The 15824-nt window shown below is 38.4% G+C and overlaps 1 protein-coding gene and 1 non-coding gene across 2 annotated transcripts in view; one reads left to right on the top strand and one right to left on the bottom strand.

Moving 5' to 3' along the window:
• Positions 1-15824, top strand: part of RALY (RALY heterogeneous nuclear ribonucleoprotein) — a 155491-nt gene that overhangs the window by 135608 nt on the left and 4059 nt on the right. The window lies entirely within an intron of this gene.
• On the bottom strand, positions 8906-9012 carry LOC112827940 (U6 spliceosomal RNA). The gene has a single exon (XR_003209353.1). It is a non-coding gene; the product is annotated as a U6 spliceosomal RNA (small nuclear RNA).

The raw sequence follows: 15824 nt of genomic DNA, 5'->3' as shown, positions 1-15824 counted from the left end.
TTCCCTGTTCAATTGTCCAGTAAATTCCATAATCAGCAAATAAAGGGATATTTTACGTCTGGGATCTGATAACCACTTCCTACTCTCTTACCCCTCTAATTCCTGGAATTAGAAGGTTGTCAGATTCCATTCTTTTCCCTGCTTTTAATCCTTCCTTAGTTCCAAACCAACCAATTTACTCTTATTATTCAAATCTAATCTCTAGATTTCAGCTAAACCATTACCTTTTCCTCACCTTTCACACCAATGGTTTTCTTACAGTGTTATTATTGCCCAGATTGGCTTCCAGACATTCTGGCCATCTGTATGGTATCGCATCATTTTAGTTTTAGATATTCTAGGGAGTGTGAAATGATATCTTACTGTGTTTTTTTTAAGATTTTATTTATTTTATTTGAGAGAGAGAGCAAGTGAGAGAGAGCACAAGCAGGGTGAAGGGCAGAGGGAGAAGCAGTCCCCCTGCCGAGCAGGGAGCCGGATGCGGGACTCAATGCCAAAGCCAGGACTCCGGGATCATGACCTGAACTGAAGGCAGACGCTTAACCCACTGAGCCACCCGGGGGCCCTCATTGTGGTTTTAATTTACATTTTCCTATTGACTAATAGAGTTGAGTATATTTTATGTTCTTTTGGTCATTCATATATCTTATGTTATGAAATGTCTGTTCAATTGTTTTGCCCATCTTCTTAAAACTGAGGTATAAGAGTTTTTGTAATTGTAATTTTGTAAGAGTTTTAAGAGTATCATTTGAAAAGCAGAAAGTTTTATCTTTTTTTTTTAAAGATTTTTTTTATTTATTTGACAAAGAGAGACACAGTGAGAGAGGGAACACAAGCAGGGGGAGTGGGAGAGGGAAAGCAGGCTCCCCACTTAGGAGGGAGCCCGATGTGGGACTTGATCCCAGGATCCTGGGATCATGACCTGAGCTGAAGGCAGACGTTTAACAACTGAGCCACCCAGGCGCCCCCAGAAAGTTTTATCTTTTTATAAAGTCCAGTTTATCATCTTTTTCTTTTATAGTTAGTGCTTTTCTGTCTTCAGAAATCTTTGGCAATATCAAGATTGCAATGTTTCCTTTTAGAATTAGCAATATATATTTTAACTCTCTATTTATTTTTATTTTTTTAAAAGATTTTATTTATTTATTTGACAGAGAGATAGAAAGAGAGAACAAATAGGCAGAGAGGCAGGCAGAGGGAGAGGGAGAAGCAGGTTCCCCGCCGAGCAGGGAGCCTTATGCGGGGCTCAATCCCAGGACCCTGGGATCATGACCTGAGCCGAAGGCAGCTACTTAACCGACTGAGCCACCCAGGTGCCCCTTAACTCTCTCTTTAGAAGGAAGCTAACCTTTAAATGGGCCTACAATATACCAGGCCCTTTCAATACATAATTGGATCTATAATGTGATTACAGTCTTCTGTATTAATTGAATATATCAACAATCTTAAATCTCTTTAGATGAGAGTGGAGATATATAGAAACAACTGGTCACGTTCTTATAGAAATTATATCTTTTGGGTGCCTGGGTGGCTCAGTCATTAGGTATCTGCCTTTGGCTCAGGTCATGATCCCAGGATCCTGGGACTGAGCCCCTCATCGGGCTCCCTGCTCCATGGGAAGCCTGCTTCTCCCTCTCCCACTCACCCTGGTGTGTTCCCTCTCTCACTGTGTCTCTGTCTGTCAAATGAATAAATAAAATCTTTTTTTAAAAAAAGAAATTTTATCTTTATGTAAATAACGGACCTCATATTGACTACATTTGTGGCTGACAAGTGGAGGACCAAGAACACTGGAGAAGTTGCTCAGGAAGATACAGAGAGAAGCTAGAAAGATAGATAGACAATTATGTAAAAAACAAACATATAAACAGAACCCCAAGCTCTGAAATTACAAATGGGATCTGGGAAGAATGACAGTAATAAAACCTAACCCCCATACAAGGGGTAATCTAGGGATAGTAAACCTCATGTATTGCCAGTGTGACAAGTTGAAAAAGTTCCTACAGACTTGGGTTCTAGGATGAGAGCCTTGAAGACTATACAGCCTTAGATGAGCTGACCCCTGGACAGGGCCTGCAGAAATACCCTGCTCTCTTATTTCTCTCACTTATTAATACTTGATTTGACCTGAGTCTGGGTCTGAAAAGTGAAAGGAGGATGAAGAATTCATACCACCAGCATCTCCTCTACACTTCACTGGGGTTGTGCACAATCGGAGGTCAGAGACAAATGTGAAAAAAAAAAACAACTGGATCTGGTATGCTGATAAACTTACCTTCCCTCCAGGTAGATCTAAGTTCTTTATATCCTGACTCTACTACTCAGTTTTACAAAGAGAGCTACTCTTCTCTTTCCCTATCTCAAGACCTGAATTCCTTCATTCTCCTTTCAGGATTTTTTACTAGTACCCCTTTCCCTTCTGCCTTAGTCCCAGCATTCACACAAAGTCAGCTTGTAATAAGCATTGGCCGGTTTATAGACATTGAAAACTCTCTTCCAACCTCAAGCATGGCTTTGGCTTTGTTTGTTCAAGTTTTTCATAATGGAAATTTATATTGGTTTTCTGGTTATAAAGGAAACAAAGGCTCATAAAAAAGAAACAATGTGGAAATAAAATATGAAAGCCCTCCAGAATTTTTATTATGCAAATACAAATAGACACACATATTTTTACAAAACTGGCATCATAAGATGCATTCTACTCTATAATTTTTTCCATTAATAAATTGTGGTCTTTCTATGTCAGTACTAACAGATCTTTCTTATTATTATAACAGAATAATAAAGAAGCTATAAAAGCTGGAAAAATAGGCAAGTACACATAACAACTGATTTATTGATATATTATAATATCATATCAATATGATTCATTCAGTGTGTTGTCCTTCATTAGTTTAATGAACTGTGCAAGTTACAATGAACATGGTTCATAAATGCAGTATTTCCATCAATCCCAACATATGCATCTGTAGTGTATTGCCTCAGTTGATTGTGGCATTGGTTTCTTTGTCCCCTCTGTTGTTAAACTAGAAGAAGTAACCAAGGGGGTGACTGTCTGATTTTTTTATAAATCTGTGTTTCTAGACTCTGGCCATTCTATATGTCACTGAGTAGGTATATTGTAGTTTATTTTACCAATCATTTTTTTCTTTTTTTTAAATCAGGCTCTGTGCTGAGCAAGGATCCCGATGTGGGACTCTATCCCAGGACCTTAGGATCATGACCCGAGCTGAAGGCAGCCACTTAACTGGCTGAGCCACCCGGGTGTCCCTAACCAATCTTTTTTTTAAAACTCAACAGAAAACATTTAATTAAAAGTAGATATTTAGGGGCGCCTGGGTTGGTCAGTCATTAAGTGTCTGCCTTCAGCTCAGGTCATGGTCCCAGGGTCCTGGGATTGAGTCCCGTGTTGGGCTCCCTGTTCAGCAGGAGGCCTGCTTCTCCCTCTCCCATTCCCCCTGCTTGTGTTCCTTCTCTTGCTGTGTCTCTCTGTCAAACAAATAAAGTCTTTAAAAAAAAAGTAGATATTTAGTTTGCAAAGATAATTTTTAATCATACTTCATGTGCTCTCATTTTAACTTAATTTTAGGGTTCACTACAACTTTCAATTCAATTCTGAGATTTTTAGAATTTAAGTATAATTAACATACAATGTTATATTAGTTTTAGGTGTACAACATATTGATTCAACAATTCTGTGCATTACTCAATGCTCACCATGATAAGTGTAGTCATCATACAACATTATTACAATGTTATTGACTATATTTCCCATTCTGTACTTTTCATCTCCATGACTTACTTATTTTATAACTAAAAATGTGTACCTCTTAATCCCCTTCACCTATTTTGCCCATCATCCTACCAACCCCCCTCTGGCAACCACCAGTTTGTTCTCAACACTAAACAAACAAATAATCTGATTAAAAAGTGGGCAGAGGGCCTGAATAAACATTTTTCCAAAGAAGACATACCAATAGCCAACAGACAGATGAAAAGATGCTCAACCTCATTAATCATCAGGAAAGTACAAATCACAACCACCATGAGATATCACCTCACCCCAGTCAAAATGGCTAATATCAAAAAGATAAAAAATAACAAATGTTGGCAAGGATGTGGAGAAAAGGGAGCCCTCATGCACTGTTGGTGGAAATGTAAATTGGGGCAATCACTGTGCAAAACAGTATGGAGGTTCCTTATAAAATTAAAAATAGAAATACCATATGATCCAGCAATTCTGCTACTGGGTATTTACCCAAATAAGTGAAAAATACTAATTCAAAAGGATTTATGCACCCTTATGTTTATTGCAGCATTATTTACAATAGTCAAGATATGGAAGAAGCCCAAATTTCCATCAATAGACGAATGGATAAAGAAGATATGATGTGTATATAATTCACATAGCATAAAAATTACCACTTCAAGAGAACCAAAGCTGGTGGCATCACAATTCCAGACTTCAAGCTCCATTACAAAGCTGTAATCATCAAGACAGTATGGTACTGGCACAAAAACAGACACATAGATCAGAATAGAAAACCCAGAAATGGCTCCTCAACTCTATGGTCAACTAATCTTCGATAAAGCAGGAAAGAACATCCAGTGGAAAAAAGACAATCTCTTCAACAAATGGTGTTGGGAAAATTGGACAGCCACATGCAGAAGAATGAAACTGGACCATTTCCTTACACCATACACAAAAATAGACTCAAAGTGGATGAAAGACCTAAATGTGAGACAGGGATCCATCAAAATCCTAGAGGAGAACACAGGCAGCAACCACTTCAACCTCGGCCACAGCAACTTCTGGCTAGACATGTCTCCAAAGGCAAGGGAAACAAAGGCAAAAATGAGCTATTGGGACTTCATCAAGATAAAAAGCTTTTGCACAGCAAAGGAAACAGTTGACAAAACCAAGAAACAACCTACAGAATTGGAGAAGATATTTGCAAATGTCTCATCAGATAAAGGGCTAGTATCCAAAATCTATAAAGAACTTATCAAACTCAACACCCAAAGAACAAATAATCCAGTCAAGAAATGGGCAGAAGACATGAACAGACATTTCTCCAAAGAAGACATCCAAATGGCCAACAGACACATGAAAAAAATGCTCAAAATCACTCAGCATCAGGGAAATACAAATCAAAGCCACAATGAGATACCACCTCATACCAGTCAGAATGGCTACAATCAACAAGTCAGGAAATAACAGATGTTGGTGAGGATGTGGAGAAAGGGGAACCCTCCTACATTGTTGGTGGGAATGCAAGCCGGTGCAGCCACTCTGGAAAACAGTATGGAGGTTCCTCAAAAAGTTAAAAATAGAGCTACCCTACAACCTAGCAATTGCACTACTAGGTATATACCACAAAGATGCAAATGTAGTGATCTGAAGGGGTATCTGCACCCCAGTGTTTATAGCAGCAATGTCCACAACAGCCAAACTATGGAAAGAGCCCAGATGTCCGACAGATGAATGGATGAAGAAGATGTGGTATATAAATATACAATGGAATATTACTTAGCCATCAAAAAGTGAAATCTTCCATTTGCAAGGATGTGGGTGGAACTAGAGGGTATTATGCTAAGTGAAATAAGTCAATCAGAGAAAGACAATTATCATATAATTTCACTCATATGTGGAATTTAAGAAACAACAGAGGATCACAGGGGAAGGGAAGGAAAAAATTAAAACAAGATGTAATCAGAGAGGGAGATAAACCATAAGAGACTCTTAATCATAGGAAACAAACTGAGGACTGCTGGAGGGGAAGGTGGTGGGGGCATGGGGTAACTCGGTGATGGACATTAAGGAGGGCACGTGATGTAATAAGCGCTGCGTATTATGCAAGACTGACGAATCCCTGAACTCTACCTCTGAAACTAATAATACACTATATGTTAATTAATTGAGTTTAAATTTTAAAAAAGAAACCAATCTGCTTTCACATAACTTATGTAAATAACTAACCATTTTAATGTTTATATTTCAGTGGTTTTAGTATATTTACTGTGTTGTGCAACCATCTCTGGTTGTTTTATATTTGTTTTTAATGGTTTTTATAATAAAATAAAACACAGATGCAGAACCCCCCCACATACATACTGAGTTTAATGAATTATTATAAAGTGAACTCCTTTTTAATGAGTACCAGGTCAAGAAATAAAACTTTGTTAGTTCCCTTAGGAGCCCTCCTTGTACCTCATGCCAGTCATAATCACCTTCCTCCTCTCAAAAATAACTACTCTCCAGACTTTTATAGTAGTCATTTCCTTGCATTTTTATAGTCTTATTACCTTTGTGTGTGATACTACAGTTTAGTCTTTAAATCTCTTTTAATTTATTTTCTCATCCCTCTCTTTTCCTTAGAGTTTATCTGTTGAAGAACCTGGTCCATTTGACTTGTAGAATTCCCACAGTCTTGGATTTTACCATTTTCATGTTCAAGGTGCAGTTCAGCATTGTACTGTGTCCTCTGTATTGCCTAAAAATTAGCAGCTAGATACAGAGGCTTGATCAGACTCAGGTTTGATGCCTTTGACAAGACTACCCATTATGTGTAGTTGCCTGATTGTCCCTTTTTTTGGTGGTGTTAGCAGCCATTGATGCTGTTTTACTAGATTCATTAATTCATTGAGGACTAGAAACATGACTTTCTAATCCTTTCTTTTTTATTTATTTTCTGAAATACTTCTGTAAAGAGATGCTTTCAAAAATCTACTATTTACTTACCCAGTGGTACAATTCATAAAGGACAGGCAGGATAAATGCTTGATTCATTTCCTTTATTTGCCAGTATTCAAGATAATCAATTGGTTTCCTATCATACTCCAAACTGACCAGTTTTTAAAAATATCATTATGAGCTCAAGGATTTTAGCATATTTAATCAAGTTTACTCCATTCCATGTATTATTTATATTGACACTCCATTTGTCCCATTTTTCTCAGTGAGAGCTTCTTTAAGTTGTTTCTCTCTTTTTTTTTTAAGATTTTATTTATTTATTTGACAGAGAGAGACACAGCAAGAGAGGGAACACAAGCAGAGGGAGTGGGAGAGGGAGAAGCAGGCTTCCCGCCGAGCAGGGAGCCCGATGCGGGGCACAATCCCAGGACCCTGGGATCATGACCTGAGCCTAAGGCAGATGCTTAACGACTGAGCTACCCAGGCGCCCCTAAGTTGTTTCTTTAGTCCTTTTGGCACAATCAGTTGTTGCTGACACCTTTCTTGCCAGATGGTGTAACAAAATTTTCCAAATTTGCCTCATACTTTTGCAGTCCCACATCTAGAATCAACTATTTCTCTAGGACATCCTAGTTTCTTTTAGTGGGAAATAGTATTTTAAGATCACAATCAGGGCATTAGGGATTCTTATTACTACTGAGTAGGTCATTGTTTCTAGACCTTCCTGGTTGTGTTAATATCTTCCCTTAGGTTTTGATGATTTCACTGTAATGTATCTAGGTATGGGTTTAGGTTTATTAATATGCTCAGTATCCATTATGCTTCTTACATCTGAGGTTTTTATTTCCTACATCAATTTTGGAAAATGTTTAATTTCATTAGAAACTCCAATCAGTTTTCTAAAATGGTTATATAATTTTGCACTCCCATTCACAATGTATGAGCATTCCCGTGATTCCATATATTCATCAACAATTGATATTATCAGTCTTTTAATTATAGCCAATCTGGCAAGCATGTAGAGTGGTATCTCATTTTGGTTCTTATTTGCATTACCTAGACGAGGAATGATGTTGAGCACCTTTTCATATATTTGTTGGCCACTTGGATATCTTTTGTGATGTTTTCAGACTTTGCTTAGTTTTTTAACTGGGTTGTTCTCTCTCTCTCTCTTTTTTTTTATAGATTATTAGGAATTCTTTATATTATCATTATCAAAAGTTCAGAAATAACAGAAGTAAAACCAGTGAAACACTGAAGTAGTAAATAGTTAAAGTTTATTGTGCACATACCAAAAACACAGTTAGCAAACCAAGAGCACTGAAACCAAAGCATGGAATGAAGCTCAGGGGTATATAAAGTAGCTTATATAGTGAGAAAGCAGTGACTGTTTATTCTTCACAGTGACTGTTTATAACATTAGAATTTTTTTAAGTGATAGAGAATTGGTTAGTAGTTACCTCATATCCATCTTGACAAACAGTTTAAGTTTTGTTTATAATTTCCCAAGGTATAAGCAAGAAATGACCCTGGTCAAGTTAATCTTGTAAAATAAGCAAAATTAAGCTTTGTGGTATAACTAAACTGGTTTTGTCTGATCAGAGAATTTTCAAGGCTGGCCTCCTATTGGCTTTTTGGTTTTTAAATTTTTTTTAAAGATTTAATTACTGTATTTCACCTAATATTTCAGAATCCATAAAACTGAGTAACTCACAAAATAGGATGTTTCATATGATCATTATTTTTTGCCCATTTGCTGTTTTTTTCTTTAAAAGTCTTAAAAAAGGGGCGCCTGGGTGGCTCAGTCGTTAAGCATCTGCCTTCAGCTCAGGTCATGATCCCAGGGTCCTGGGATCAAGCCACATCGGGCTCTCTGCTTGGCGGGAAGCCTGCTTCTCTCTCTCCCACTCCCCCTGCTTGTGTTCCCTCTCTCGCTGTGTCTCTCTCTGTTAAATAAATTTTAAAAAACCTTAAAAAAATAAATAAAAGTCTTAAAAAATAGGGGTGCCTCGGTGGCTCAGTCGTTAAGCATCCGCCTTTGGCTCAGGTCATGGTCCCAGGGTCCTGGGATCGAGCCCCGCATTGGGCTTCCTGCTCCACGGGGAGCCTGCTTCTCCCTCTCCCACCCTCCCTGCTTGTGTTTCTGCTCTTGCTAACTCTCTATCTCTCTGTAAAATAAATAAATAAAATCTTAAAAAAAAAACTCTTAAAAAATATATGGAATGCTTCACGAATTTGCATGTCACCCTTGTGCAGAGACCATGCTAATCTTCTGTGTATTGTTCCAATTTTAGGATATATGCTGCCAAAGCAAGCACTGGTCTCCCTTTGTTTTTGATTTTACCACATTTTCTGGATACAAGTCCTTTAACAGATGTATGTTTTGGAAATATTTTTTTCCCAGTCTATGGCTTGCCTTTTCACTTTCTTAATGGTGTCTGTTGATAAGTTCATTCAACTGACTCATGCTTATTGTGGAATATTTTATTGCACATTTTGTAATTTTTAAGAGCTCATCTTTGGCAGGCCTTTCTTTATCTGTGTGGATTTTGTGTGATCTAATTTGAGATTGTCCTCTCTGGAGAGGTTTAGTATTTGCTCTTGTCAGATGCCTTAATATAGGACCAGTTTTTTACCTTAATGTTTTGGCTTTAAGGTCCTAAAAACATGTAGTTAGGGTAAATGTGATTCTCAAACCCAACTGAGGGTGGGCCTATTGTTGCAAATTCTTGAGGGAGAGTTTTTTCATGCAAAGCAAGGCTAAAACAGATACACCCTCTTATTATTTGTAATGGTGAAAGAACTCTGGTTCATTCTTTGACTAAAGGTCCAAGTTTTCCCTGGGCATCCTGCTTCATTTTCTGTTCATGTGTCTTTTAAAAGACCAGGTCCTTGATTACCAAGATAGGCAATCTCCTCCACTCCACCATCTATAGGATCAATTCATGTTCATCCTGTAGTTTTAGCTCCTTTATTTTTTTGTCCCGGGACTTGGGGGGAGGGGGAAAAAGAGTCCCTGGACTATCACTTTCATAGAAGTTCAAATGTACATTTAAAATAATGTTCATAGGGGCACCTGGGTGGCTCAGATTGTTGGGCATCTGCCTTCGGCTCAGGTCGTGATCCCAGGGTCCTAGGATCGAGTCCCGCATCAGGCTCCCTGCTAGGCGGGGAGCCTGCTTCTCCCTCTGCTTCTACCTCTCTCTCTCTCTGACTCTCATGAATAAGTAAATAAAACATTTAAAAAAATAAATAAAATAATGTTCATGGGAGGAGCTTGGGAAGATGGCAGAGTAGGAGGACCATAAGTTCACCAGGGCCCACATTTACAACTAGATATTAATCACATCCATGTAGGTAAACTGGAGAGCAATCCGAAATCTGGTAGAACAAACTCCACAACTAAATGTAGAGAACAAACTGCATCCAAGAGGTTAAGAAGGGCAGAAATGGTGGTCAGGAACTCCCCTCAGGAGGGAAAGAGCTGTGGCATGGGAGAGGGGGAAAGGAATGGTCCCTTGCACCAGGGAGCCCACACAGGGAAGATGAATCCCCATAACATCTGGCTTGAAAACCAGAGGGGCTGAATTACGTGAGTTTGACCTGGAGCCTGGAGCTTTAAATGTCAGCTGGCTCAGTGCTGGGCAAGCCTGGAGGGTGAGTGATAGCTGGGTCCCCACCCTTAAAGAGATAGTAGCCTATGCAGAGGCAACATAGAAGCAACAGTTTGCACAATGCCTAGGCCAAATGGGAGGAAATCTGTTTATACTGATTTCAGACTGTGTTGAGGGACTTCTCTGGGACCAAAGGAGCTGGCAGGTACCATTTTCCTCCCCAACCCCAGCATAGACACAGAGACACTTGTGGGAGGCTGCCCTACACAAACACTTGCTACCTGACCTGCTAGCAGTGTGCCCCATTCACGTGTTCTCCTGAGAACTCCCCCACTCCAAACCTGGTGGCCTCAGCCCTGGGCTTAGTGAAAATTTTAATGTGTGTTCACCCTGTCCACATGGCAAGTGTGCCCCTTGCCACCACCACACACTGCACCTTGGACCACCACAGCGCACTGTGCTTCAGGGGACTGGCTTAGGACTATTGGCTCAGTGCAAATTTTGCTAACACCCCTGCCCTGCCCCTGCCCTGCCCCTGAGCCCTCTTGTGGTCATGCTCCCTGGTTGCTGGCCTGCTAGGTTCTCACTAACACCACAGAGAACAAGCACAGCCCACAACAGGCAGAGAGTCAGCACAGATGTCTGAACTGAAAGAAAAAGCAACAAACACAATAGCAGGATGCAAGCAACACACAAAGGAGACTCCCTGGAAGTGCCAGGTTCTGGTGAACAGGAGACACTGCCCTACTGGGCACTACAGGACCTCTTCTTCATTTAGCCACTACTTTTAAGAGCGAAAGATGTAGCTGACTTGCCTAACACATAGAAACAGACACAGAGAAGTAGACAAAATGAGGAGACAGAAGAATGTGTCACAAATGAAAGTACACGACAAAATCACACCAGGAGATCTAAGCAAAACAGAAATAAGTAATATGCCTGATAAAGAATTTAAAGTAATGATCATAAAGATTCTCACTAGACTTCAGAAGAGGGTGGAGGACATCAGTGAGACCCTTGACAAAGAGATAAAAAATAACATATCAGAGATGAAGAACTCGATAAGTGAAATTAAAAATAACTAGATGAGGGGCAACTGGGTAGCTCAGTTGGTTGAGTGTCTGCCTTCAGCTCAGGTCATGATCCTGGGGTCCTGGGATCGAGCCCTGCATTGGGCTCCCTGCTCAGTGGGGAGTCTGCTTCTCCCTCTGCCTCTGCCTCGACCCCCCGTCTCTCATGAATAAATAAATAAAATCTTTAAAAAATACACTAGGTGAAATAATAGTAGGATACAGGAAGCAGAGGGATATATAAGTGGCCTGAAGGATAGAGTAATGGAAAGCAATGAAGCTGAATGAGTGAGAGACAAACAAATACTGCATAATGAGAATAGACTTAGAGAATTCAGTGACTCCATCAAGCATAACAGCATTCACATTATAGGAATCCCAGAAGGAGAAGAGAGAGAAAGGGGAGCAGAAAATTTATTTGAAGAAATAAGAGCTGAAAACTTCCTGAATGTGGGGAGGGAAAAGAGATCCAGATTCAGGAGGCATAGAGATCCCCTAACAAATTCAACCCAAAGAAGTCTACACCAGGACACATAGTAATTGAAATGGCAAAAAAATAGTGATAAAGAAAGAATTTTAAAGTTTGCAAGAGAAAAGAAGACAGTACATGCAAAGGAAACCCCATAAGGCTATCAGCTGATTTTTCAGCAGAAACTTTGCAGGCCAGACGAAAGTAGGACAATATATTCAAAGTGCTGAAAGGGAAAAATCTGCAACCAAGAAAACTCTATCCAGCAAGGTTGTCATTCAGAATAGAGGGGATATAAAGAGTTTTCCAGACAAACAAAATTTAAAAGAATTCATGACCACTAAACCAGCCCTACAAGACTGTTAAGGGGGATTCTGTGAGTGGAAAACAAAAACCATAAGTGAGGAAAATAGGAAGCATAAAAGCAAAAAAAAAAATTAAGTATATCTGTAAGAGTCAGGAGAAGTGCAGAATAAAAGGATGTAAAATATACCAAATATCTGAAACATGGAGGGGAGAGGAGCAAAGAATGAGTTCAAAATTAGGCGACTACCAGCTTAACATAGACTGCTACATGCAGATGATATTATATATATAAACTGTATGGTAACCACAAATCAAAAAACAGTAATCGATATGTAAAAAATAAAGAGTAAGGAATCCAAGTATTTTGCTAAAGAAAGCCAGCTAATCATGAGAGAGGAGAGCAAGAGAAGGAACAGGGAGGAACTACAAAAGCAACCATAAAACAAGTAACAAAATGCCAATAAATACACACATATCCACAATTACATCTGAATGTAGATGGACTAAATGCTCCAGTCAAAAGACATAGGGTGATGGAATGGATAAGAAAATCACAATCTATATGCTGCCTACAAGAGACTCATTTCAGACCTAAGTCACCTCCAGATTGAAAGTGAGGGGATGGAGAAATATTTATCATGCAAATGGAAGTGAAAAGAAAGCCAGAGTAGTGATACTTGTATAGTAAAAATAGACTTTAAAACAAAGGCTGTAACAAGAGACAAAATAGGACACTATATAATCTTAAATGGTACAATCCAACAAGAAGATACAACAATTGTAAATATTTATACACCCAACATGGGAGCACCCAAATACACGAGGCACCCAACATGGGAGCACCCAAATACATGAGGCAGTTAATAACAAACATAAAGGAACTAATCAATGGTAATACAATAATGGTAGGGTACTTTAACACCCCACGTTCATCAATAGACAGATCATCCAAACAGAAAATCAACAAGGAAACAGTGGCTTTGAATGACACATTGGACCAAATGGATCTAACAGATATATTCAGAACATTCCATCCTAAAAGGGAGCAGAATGCACTTCTTTTCAAGTGTACATGAAACATTCTCCAGAAGAGATCACATATTAGGCCACAAACCAAGTCTCCACAAATTCAAAAAGAGCAAAGTCATACCATACATCTTTTCTCACCACAATGCTATGAAACTAGAAATTAACCACAAGAAAAAAACCTGGAAAGCACACAAACATATGGAGGTTAAAAGACATGTTACTAAACAATGAATGGGTCAACCAAGAAATCAAAGACAAAATAAATAAAACACATGGAGACAAATGACTATGTTACATGAAAATGAAAACACAATGGTCCAAAATCTTTGGGATGTAGTAAATGCTGTTCTAAGAGGGACGTTTATAGCCATACAGGCATACCTTGAGAAGCAAGAAAAATCCCAAATAAACAATCTAACCTTACATCTAACAGAACTAGAAAAAGAACAACAAACAAAACCCTAAGCTAGTAGAAGGAAGAAATAATAAAGATTGGAGCAGAAATAAGCAAAATAGGAACTAAAAAAACAATAGAACAGATCAGTGAAACCAGGAGTTGGCTCTTTGAAAAGATCAACAAAATCAATAAACCTTCAGTCAGACTCATAAAGAAAGGAGGACTCAAATAAATAAAATCAGAAATGAAAGCTGAGAAAAACAACTGACACCACAGAAATATAAAAGATTGTAAGAGAATATTATGAAAGATTATATCCCAACAAATTGGACAACCTAGAAGAAATGGATAAATTCCTCGAAACATATAACCTTCTAAAACTCAATCAGAAAGAAATAGAAAATTTGAACAGACCGATTACTAGGAATGAAATTGAATCAGTAATCAAAAAACTCCCAGCAAACAAAAGTCCAGGGCCAGATTGCTCCACAGGTGAATTCTACCAACCATTTAAAGAACAGTTAATGCCTATTTTTCTCAAACTATTCCGAAAATTAGGAAAGGAAGAAAAGCTTCCTAATTCATTCCATGAAGCCAAAATTACACTGATCCCAAAACCAGATAAAGGCACTACAAAGTCAATATTTCTGATGAACATAGATGCAAAAATCCTCAACAAAATATTAGCAAACCAAATCCAATGGTACATTAAAAAAAATCATTCACCACTATCAAGTGGGATTTATCCCTGGAATGCAAGAGTGGTTCAATAATTGCAAGTCTATCAATGTGATACATCACATCAATAAAAGAAGGGATAAAAACCATATGATCATTTCAATAGATGCAGAAAAAGCACTTGACAAATTACAACATCCATTCATAATAAAAAGCCTCAACAAAGTAGGATTAGAAGGAATATACCACAACATAATAAAGGCTGTATATGAATACCCACAACTAACATCATACTAAATGGTGAAAAACTGAGAGCTTTTCCCCAAGGGGATAGGGATATCCACTCTTATCACTATTATTTAACAGTACTGGAAATCCTAGCCACAGCAATCAGACAAAAGGGAGGAATACAAGTCATCTAGATTGGTAAAGAAGAAGTAAAACTTTCACTCTTTGCAGACATGATACTATGCAGAGAAAACCCTAAAGACTCCACCAAAAAACTACTAGAACTGATAAATGAATTCAGTAAGGTTGCAGGATACAAAATCAATGTATAGAAACCTGTGCCATTTTTATATACTAATAATGAAGCAACAGAAAGAAAAATTAGGAAAGCAATCCCATTTACAATTTCACCAAAGATAATAAAATACCTAGGAATAAACTTAACCAAGGAGGTGAAAGACCTGTACTCTGAAAATTATAAAATATTGGTGAAAGATATTGAAGACAACACAAACAATTGGAAAGATATCCCATGCCCATGGATTGGAAGAACAAATATTGTTAAGATGTCCATACTACCCAAAGCAACCTACGGATTTAATACAATCCCTGTCAAAATACCAACAACGTTTTTCACAGAACTAGAACAAACAATCCTAAAATTTGTATGGAACCACAGAAGACCCTGAATAGCCAAAGCAATCTTGAAAAAGACGAACAGGGGTGCCTAAGTGGTATGGTCGTTTAAACATCTGACTCTTGGTTTCAGCTCAGATCGTGATATCAGGGTTGTGAGATCAAACTCCACATTGGCTCTGCTCTCAGCTCAGAGTCTGCTTAAGTTTCCCTCTGCCCCTCCCCCGCTCTCCCTCCCTCTATCTCCCAAATCAATAAATTTTTAAAAAAAGAAAAAGAAGAACAAAACTGGAGGTATCACAATTCTGGACTTCAAGTTATATTGTAAGCTGTATTAATCAAAACAGTGTGGTCCTGGCACAAAAATAGGCACATAGATCAATGGAATAGAATAGAAAACTCAGAAATAAACCTATGTTTATATGGTCAATCTCTGAGAAAGGAGGAAAGAATATGCAATGGGAAAGAGATAGCTTCTTCAACAAATGGTTTTGGGAGAACTAGATGGCTACTTGCAAAAGAATGAAACTGTACTATTGGCTTATACAAAGAAATTTCTTACACAAAGAAAATTCAGAATGGATTAAGGACCTAAATGTGAAACCCGAAACCATAAAAATCCTAGAAGAAAGTACAGGCAGTAATTTCTCTGGCATTGGCCATAGCAACATTTTTCTACATATGTCTCCTGAGGCAAGGGAAA

The sequence above is a fragment of the Callorhinus ursinus genome, unplaced genomic scaffold (genome assembly GCF_003265705.2).
Source record: "Callorhinus ursinus isolate GAN/ISIS: 27379988/994484 unplaced genomic scaffold, GSC_fseal_2.0 scaffold38, whole genome shotgun sequence".
Classification (NCBI taxonomy): domain Eukaryota; kingdom Metazoa; phylum Chordata; class Mammalia; order Carnivora; family Otariidae; genus Callorhinus; species Callorhinus ursinus.
Note: the sequence above shows the minus strand (reverse complement) of the source record. Positions and strands in the feature narration are given on the sequence as shown.